The following is a 9,718-nucleotide window of genomic DNA, read 5'->3' as shown; positions in this document are numbered from 1 at the left end:
ATTGATACTGAGGCAGAGATGGTTAACAAATACAAGCTGGGAAAATCAGTTGATCTTCCGTTTGCCGAAGGCCTGATGGAGAGCTGTACTGCAGTAGCTAATGCAAAGTTCTGGTTAAATATTGTCCTACCGTTTGCACTATACCGTCTGTTGTTTTTACACTAAAGGCTTAGCAGAGGTTGGAGGCAGTATTGACTTTGTAATTAAACTATTTTAACTTCAGGATTTTGTAATCACCGTACTTCAGCCATCTGTTATGGTGCATGGGCGATTTCTCCACCCCCCGCTCCACCCCTCCTCTCCGGGAACAAAACGCCATCGTGTTTTTAATTGCAAAGCCCCTCTTACAATGGGGGTGGAAAGGGAAAACAAGGATAATTCCCCTTTTCTCAGACAACGTGAGGGGAGGTGCATGTAGGACTCAAGTTGCGCCAGGGCATGTTTAGGTTGGACATTGGGAAAAACGTTTTCAATTAAAGGGTTGTCAAGCACTGGAACGGGCTGCCCAGGGAAGTGGTTGAGTCCCCATCCCTGGAGGGATTTAAGACAGGTAGACAAGGTCCTTAGGGACATGGTTTAGTGGTGGATGGCAGGGTTAGGTTAACGGTTGGACTTCATGATCTTAAAGGTCTTTTGCAACCTAAACGATTCTCTGATTCTATGACTCCACTCCAGGCTGCTCCCATTCCCTGGTCCCAGGGCAAGGCAGAGGGCTCCCAGTGGGGCACCTCCCATTCCTGACTGCTGGCTCAGCCCTCGCTGGGGGCTGCCACTGAGAGAAGCAAGGGAAGGCCTGAGGTCCACCAGGGTAGAGCCTGGCAAGCGTGGTGGCTCATGTGGGGAACTGCTGAGCTCTTTGTGCTTAGGGAATGAAAAAAGAAGAAAGGGTTAAGGCAGAAGACAGATCAGCAGGTTTTGTGAAGATATTTGTGTCTGTTGACCTGCCTCTGTATCTCCCCTTGCTGGCCAGGACATCCAATACCTTGTATCTGCAGTTCTCAATGCTGCTCAAACAGTAGCAGCACTGCCTATATAATCTTGGAAAAATCCCTCAGGATTTGCCTACTCCTGCATGTTGCACTAAGTCCATGTGGAGAAAGCCATAGCAAACCGTTCCAGGGCTATAATGATCTGGCATTCCCAGCGAAATGAGCACTCGCACTTGGCAACACCAAGTTCTGGACTTTCACCAATGTAACTAAATCAATGCAAAAAAGATGAACTTAGCTGAAAGAGTTAGGGTGGTAATACTGCAAGGTGTTAAAACCTGCACTGTCTTTCTCTGCATCATTAAAACAAATCGACATCATCTTTTCCTTTCTCCCAGTTGTGTGGGTTTCTTTTGTTTTGTTTTGTCTTGTCTCACGGGGTTTGTTTGATCTGCAGTTTCAACGGATCCAAATGCACGCTGAACATGTGCTGAGATCTAGTAAGGGTTTTCCTATTTTACACGTATAAAGTTAATCAGAAGTCTGGATTCTTGGTTCCTGGTTTGCTGCTCTGAGTTTAAATCACTAGGTCAGACATCTCATGGCACCCCTTAGTTGAAAATGTCTTTTAATTTTGCTTCATCTTGCCTCAGTTTTGTGTGTTCACCTACAGTTTCTTACTGGCAGTCAGCTCAGCAGAGCTTTTCTGACCAGTGCATGACTGAAACGCACTCTCACATCTCATTACATAAACCTGAGGTACCGAAAAAAAAAAAAAAGAAAGAAACAAGTGGCAGGGAACCGTCCTGGTTGTAATGAGCAGGATTCACTTTTTTTTCTTTTGTTCTAGTTTTCCAGAGAATAATTTTCTTTCGGGACAGATGAAAGTGCTAAAGCAGACAGCAAAAGTTCTATATACCTAAATTTTGGATCCAATTATTCCCCGCCGTGTCACGGCTGTCACACACATTGTGTAGACCCAGGCTTTGATCTCAGCCCAGGTTTGTTTGGCGTTATAGCTTCTGAAGCTCTTTTTGGGGACAGCAGATAAAGCAGTGCTTGAGAGAGGCAGATTTTTCCTGTTGAGCAGTGCAAGCTCACCGGGACTCCCCAGGCTGCATTTGCACCACGTGTAGGCAGAGGGCTGGCCACCCATCCGCGTCTCTTGGCCTGCCCCACCGACTCGCTTCATGAACCCCTCTCAGGAAAATGATGATTTCTTCAAAATTCTTGGGGGCTGAAAGAAAATTAGTCAATGCAGCATGATTGTAGGTGGGTGAGAAATTCCATTTAATTCAATCCTGTCTGACAGCAGTAACCTGTTATCAGTGATACTGGGTTTCACTAATTTCTGTCCCACTTGTAAAGAAATGGCATGTTTCTATTTATTTCCTTTCCTAAACAAGAAGCCTCATACCATCCTGCAGTTGTTGTGAAAAAGTGTGGCATTTTACCTAGTGCTACTGTAGGCCCGTGACATGAAGCAAGACCAGCCCCCCCTCCCGCCCACCCCCACTGCGTGAATTTTGTTTATATCTCTGTGGCTCTTCAGCAGGCACTTGCCTGGCAAAGCCCATTTGTTAATGCCAGGCAGCAGGAACTGCTGAGTGTGCAACACTTCAGAAGAACTGTTTGCTTACTTGAGAAACTAAATGCAGATGTGGAAGCCTTGCCTTACCCTTCCCATTGTCAACAAGCTGGAAGAACGGAGGCTACCATTTTCAAGCCCTGGACCCGCAGTCTCATGGGTTTCCTACATGTTTTCATGTCTTGCTCTGCTCAGCATTGCAAGGGTGAAGATCAGTTTCTTGGAAGATAGATAAGCAAATACTGCTATAGAAATAAGTTTTCTACAAATTAGATGCCTGGATATTTTTAGAAGATATCTTCTATTACTTACAGGATTAAGGATTAGATCCCCACATGCATCAAAAGTTGTCTGCACCCATCAATGTTAAGAATGCTAAACTCCAAACTCCATTTTCAAAAATGCTCGGGCACTTGTTAGCTGATCCCTCAGCTTAGTCCCCAGGACACGAAACGCACAGCCAGATGTTGATTAAACACCACCTTCTCCACTGCACACTGTCTGAACATCATCCAATTTCAGCTGAGACACTGTGCGATGCCCAGTTCAGTCTGCCCTGCTAAGTGACTGGTATTTCTTGGAGGTTGGTGTTAATCCTCACTGATTGTGTTGTTGCAGGGCTGCAGCCAGCCTGGGGCTGGGGCTCACAGAGTAACCCAAGGAGGTGGGCAAACCTCTCACCCTGACCTCGCAAACTGCACTGAGACTTGCCAGGGCCAACAGCCATGAAGGGACTTAAAGCTTGTCATGTACTCTACTGCATAACTACTGCATGTCCTGCTGCCAACCAGACTTCTCAACCTCAACTGAGGCACCTAGGATCCCCATAGGATGCCTGGAGAAGGTTGTGTTTCACATGGAAATCATGTGAGCCACAACACTAAGAATCTGCGTTAGCAGCAAGTGCTAAGGAAAGGGATTTGCTGAGCGGAAGCATTCTTCATGGACAGCCACCCGCCAAATTATTTTGCCTGGAGGTAGACGAGAGAGGGACACAGTTCCAGGCCTAAATAGTTCAGCTTTGCTTATGTCTGAGCCGTCCAGGGCTCAGGGGCATATCACTTATCAGTGAGTGATCATGCCTTGGCTGCTGGCAGAAGTAGCACAGACCTCATTCCCAGCTCCTTGAAGAGAGCAGGAGACCTGCGAGGCTACTCTTGGGAGACTGTGAAGGGCTGGGGAGGAAAATCTGTTTCACTTCAATGTTGTGGAGTAGATGTGGACCCTGGAGTGGATAAACTTTTGATTTATGCTATTTTCCTGCAGAGGGAACTGCTTGGCTCGAGGGTGAAGCCAGTGTGTACTCCAACAGTTATATGGGATGGACTGTACAGTCAGGAGATGAAGACCACTCTGCAAAGCAGAGAAGCAAGCCAAGCTGGCTATATAGATATGCCTTTAGTTTCTTCTGATGGCACTGTTCACGTAAACTTTAGAGCAGGATCAGAGATGTGATTTTCTTCCAAAGGAGCAAACACCATGATCAGCTGGAATAGCTCAATAGCAAACTTAATCTGTGCCTCAGTTCATATTTATTTATTTAAGCAAAGTGTTACATCCTTGGTACAATGGACTGAGTCCATTTCAGCCTCATCCTCAATATTTTACTCTTTTAAAAATTAATTTGCCTAGATTTTTCCACATACCTTTCATTTAGAATGAAGTTCACCTTTCAATTTTAGAAGGAACTTAATAGTGTAGGTAACTTTTTATATTATCTTCTAAAATTTTTTAAAAGTTATCCATACTATCAATTATACAACAACAAGTATTTTGGTAGTTTCAGAAATAGAACTGAATGAGAACTGTTACATCCAGGGCACTGAAGGTAGTTCATCAGCTCTTTTTCAGGAGCCAGAAGCTGGATAACTGCTATCTTAAACATGCCTGGAGATTGGCCATGGGATCTCTAAATTTAAAGTACTTACCAAGAACTGAAAGCTGGGGACTGTCAGAAACTCATAGCCTCTGTGGATCGGGTGCGGAGGAGGACTGGTACAGCATACCAGGCAGTGAGTGGCACGTCTACTTGTGAAAAAACATGTAGAGTCGAGGTAAAGGTGATGCTTGAGGATGCTGGTCTTGTCTGGGCTAGTTTTTGAAGGCTGATGATACTTTGAAGATGAAACTTGGTAAAGACTGTATTAGAGGGAAAGGAAGGGATGTTTATTGTCCACCCCTGTATTACACACAGTTGGTATTTTTACTGGAGATTTTCTAAACCATGATATTTTAATTAGATTTCATGTGATGTCTACGCATCTTGATGCGAAACACGTGACTAACCGATGTCAGCTTCTGAACAAAACTGAATGGCATGAGAAGACTAAATATGAAAAGAATTAAAAAGGCATATAATATCAAACTCTAAATGTACAATTTCACTGTATGTCTCTTTATGCTGTAGCAACAAGGGCACAAGGGCAGTATGAACATGTGGCCCTTTATTTGGCCAAGGATAATGATCAACTACGCCAAAAGGAAGGGAAGTAGATTTTCCTAGTTCAGCCTCTAATATAGTCTTTCACTTGTTTCCAATTGTGTAACCATTGCTCCATGCAGCATTGTAACATGCAGCCATTTTTAAATGGGAAAAAAACTGTGTGAATTACGAAGAATCCAAAATGTAGAGAAATGGAATTTGGTGTCACTAATTATGCAATGGGCATAATACTTTGCCTCCCTCCATTTCAGATCCCAGCCCTGCTTCTCTCCTGTTTTGCCTGCTCTTGCCTCCCGTTAGCAGGCTCCGGTCCTGGTGAGAAGTGATTCTGCTGAGCCTTGTAATTGTTGCAAATGTCTGGTGACCATGGAAGCAGCACAGCTTGTGATAGGATCTCCTGCTTTCCCGATCTTTCGCCATCCTTGAAATGCTGATTACCTGAGGTCTCATCATTAGCAATGCCGCAGCATCTCTCTAGAGGCTACAGATACCTACAGGCCTTCGGCTGAGGAAATCATTCTTGTCTTAGGCTGTGAAAGATGCATCCCTTTTCCATCAGAGAGGTTTCAGCTAATGGCTACTTAGGTGTGCATTGGTCCTGGCTCACACCATTACTGACCTAGCCCTGGCCTTTTATTCCATCTTAGTCCTAGCCTTTTATTCCAACTCTTAACTGAAGCTAACAACTATGTCAGTGACTCTTATTAATTTCAATAATGACCATAGATCCTTGCAGATCTTAAATTCTTAATTACTTCAGATTTATTGCTTCATGTTGGCCTGAACCCCAACCATGACCTTAAATTCCCCAGTGCCAGCCTCAGAAGTATGATTGACAATGTGGTCCCCATCACCTAAACCCTCAAAGTAGCCTCCCTCAGTTTCTTCTAGACCTAGCCTTAACCTAAATGGCTCATCTTCTTTCACTTCCAAATGTAAATTTCAAATCAACTTTCAGTCTACTCTTAAGACTAGACCTTGAAGGAATCATGACTAGATCACCTGGTCTGGCAGTTGGCTTCATACAAGCTCAACAACCCCTGCTAAACACAAAAACAATCCACCTCCACCAGTTCCTGCCCAAGTCAATCTTAATTTTAATTCTGAGTATGATGCTAATCTATATTGGTCTCCCTACATTCTGATCTATCTAGAACTAAGCATAGTTTGTGGGTCCCTCTAAGCAGCAGCAGTAAGCCAAGCTTGATGGCCACTTTTAAATCTAATATTGATTCATGGTCTCAGCCTCATGTTGACGCAGCTCCTGAAGTTAACCCTAATACTAAAGCTAACTCAGATTTAAGGTCCACCCTGAGTACAGCACTAAGAAAGCAGTAAACTTCCCTGAATTACTTAAGTTAAGCATACCATGCAGGCCCTATTGGCAAGAGCCATAAACCAAGCTCAGGCATTATAGAATCATAGAATCATAGAATACTATGGGTTGGAAGGGACCTTTAGCGGAATCTTTAGGGATGAGGCCTCCACTACTTCTCTGGGCAACCTGTTCCAGTGTTTCAGCACCATCATCATAAAAAATTTCTTCCTTATCTCTAGTCCAAATCTACCCTGTTTTAGTTTAAAACCATTACCCCTTGTCCTGTCATAACCGGCCCTGCTAAAAAGATTGTCCCCATCTTTCCTATAGGCTCCCTTTAAGCACTGAAAGGCCGCAATCGGGTCTCCTCGCAGCCTTCTCTTCTCCAGGCTGAACAAGCCCAACTCTCTCAGCCTGTCCTCATAGGAGAGGTGCTCCAGTCCTCAGATCTTTTCTGTAGCCCTTATTAAGCAGGCTCATCCAACATACCAGCCTGAGCCCAAGCCCATAAGTCCAGCTGTAGCTGTTCCCTAATCCTACAGAGTTCATTGCAAAAGCTAGAGCTGTGACCTGTTTCAGACCGGCAATTTTGCATAGCTTTGTAAACCTTTATTTGCAACAGTCATAAGGCCCATACTAGCCAGCCCGCCCTTGCCCAGACTCCATCCCCAAGGCTAATATAAAATTTAATTCAATCCCTAAAGCCAGAATAGTGATTCCAATTAAACCGTAGCCCAAAACTGTTCATACAAAAGGCTGTTACTCACAACCTGGAGCATATCAGCCCCCAAATAGCTCTATCTCTTCCCAGTTATCAAAACCTGATAAGGCCTCCTGTATTACCTAGATCTAATCACTAGCAGGCAGTCTCAATGATTTTAAGTTTAGCTCGATGGCCGCTTTTATTTTAGCACAGTAGTATCGCCTGCTGTGGGTCTCCTGGCCTGTAGCAGTCTTTCTCCAGAGGTACGGCACTAATGGCCTGTTTTCTTACTCTCTTGCTTCTACAGATTCTTGTATTTCTCTGCCTGATCTTTGATTCTGTTCCTAACAGATTCAGTTTCTTCAGTGTCAAATATCTGCTTTTCCAAGAGTGAGAACATCTCTATAGTTTTTCTTTAAGTGCCCTAAGAGTGGGGGGGTTTTGTAGTTGTTTCTTCTCTGGACCACTTGCTCTATAAGCCCAAAGCCCACTCAGTTCTGATCCCATGCTGAGGGAAACAGCACTGCACTGTGTCACATAAAGCATCTGTTGCCTTTCCAGCATATCTGTCATCTTCTAATAGTCTGCCCTAAACACAAGGTTCTGCTAAATGGCTCATCTCGACCCACTGCACTGCAGGCTCCCTTCTTCTCTGTGACCACTGACCACCGACCACCCACGTACTGGAGAATGATAGCCGGCGGGATGCTGACCAGATCCGTAAGATGCCTTTGGCGTGTGGGGTGGCAGGACGGTACAGAGGTTCACTGTGGAGTATGCAGTAGGAACCGATTGCATCAGACCAGTGTTCAATGCCCACGTCATTGCAGTTCCACGCTTTTTACAAGTAATTACACTGTGCTTTCACTACGCATTTTAAGGTAAAGGAAAACTTTCTTTCGCTAATTTTCAGTCTGGAGTAAAATTCCCATGGTCCTACTTGCCTTCAGAGCAGAACTGCACTTATCCTCCAGCACCAATTCTCTAAGTTTCCCTGCTCCTTGCTAGGCATGGGACCATGTCACACACAGCAATCGGTTCTTCTCCAATATTGCTTCATCTTGGTTGATACAATTTGTATTAGAACCAGTTTTACTTTACAAGTGGCAGCAAATTTGACCTGTTCATCCACCTCTCTTTTGCCTCTTCTGTCATCAGTTCAAATTCACTGATAATTGGCAAATAGATCAAAAGGGTTTAATTTTTCCTTCTCAGAAAAAAAAAAAAAAAAGCTTTTTTTTTACCTCTAGGCAATATTCATTTGACACTGATTGTACTCAACATCTACAATTTTTTATCACAGGTTTTCTGGCATGTATATATTAAAACCAATGTATCAATACATCCACAAAAATGCAACTGAACTGAATAATACAAGACCACCCAGTGGAGACTCCACTGATTTTTCATATTATTTACTGTAATGCTGCTACAGTACCAAAGGCAAAAATCTTCCCAAGGGGTATCCACAAAAGCTAAGAATTATTTCATTTCCCACAGACAAAGCTTGCTGAATTCATCAAGTCCCATATTTGGCTGAACTAATGGGTCAGAAGATGGAAATTTCTCATTTAGTTTTGCTGGTTATGGTTATTGTGCTTTTGTCTCCTCCTGCAACACTATGAGAGGTTTCTCTTAACCGGCTGCTTGAATAGCAGAATAGGTTTTAGTGCTCTTTGCTGTTGATAATAAACTGAAATTTACAGCAGGGTGATACTTCACGCTACTCTGCGTTCTGCAGCCATCACAAGAATCTGCACCTTTAATGATACAATATTGTTTCTTATCTCAGATAAAGTGTAGATAAGGTAATTTACACACACAAAAAACCCCCACAATGTAAAATGGTTCACATGAAAAAAAGAAAATGACTGGAAATTATGCATATAAATCACATGAGCGCCACTATGTACCACCAGCTATCCTTTTTATGTAGGACCTGACGGACCAAGACCCTGTCTGCTAGTGGCTGCCTCTTCCTCTAAATTCTAAATATTCTTCTCAAGTAAATTCAACAATCAAAAAGTTTTCAGCTTATAGCAATTAATTAGGCCATGCCATTTGTCAGCAGAGGTAGCCACGCATTTCAGGATAGTGACATATCCCTTCCCTTCATACTGCCCTTCCCCATCTTCTCTCACTTGGAATGGGAGGGATCCCTCTGTCTTCACTGACTACAGAGGACATGTGTGACCTGCTTAGATGGGGAACCTGAGCTATATAGGACTAATTTTAGGAGAAAATATATACTGTTCTGTATCATCATGAAGAAGGAACTCTTTCACAGTACTTCGTCACTTGCTGTAAAGCCTTGCCCAATAAATATTTGTTTGAACAGCCTGTATTACCATTGCATGTCATTGGGAATTTTTATTGAAGCCAAAACTTTCCTACATCATTGTGGCATTTTTGGTCGCAAGGCTTCACCCTGAATTAGGAAGCAATTGAGCTGAAGTCCTCTACGTCTCAATTACCGAACTACAGTGTCTCATTTCTGCATAAAGTATTTCATAGCAGGAATTATTCATGAGCTGGCACAGTCAGTGCTCCTTTTTACTTTTCTGCTGCAGTCAGATTTCCCATGACAGAAAACACTAAAGGAAGTTATACAGGATTAGAAATAAAAACTGGATTTAAATCCAAATCTGAATCTGGTGTTGGGACAAGCTGATTATAAAATAACGCCTGTTATTTCATGAATGTGTAGCAAGGAGCTTTTTTTTGTCTCTCCTCTCCC

The sequence above is a fragment of the Egretta garzetta genome, unplaced genomic scaffold (assembly GCF_000687185.1).
Source record: "Egretta garzetta isolate BGI_Z169 unplaced genomic scaffold, ASM68718v1 scaffold18, whole genome shotgun sequence".
Classification (NCBI taxonomy): Eukaryota; Metazoa; Chordata; class Aves; order Pelecaniformes; family Ardeidae; genus Egretta; species Egretta garzetta.
The sequence above is the reverse complement of the archived record's forward strand: the minus strand, read 5'-3'. Positions refer to the sequence as shown.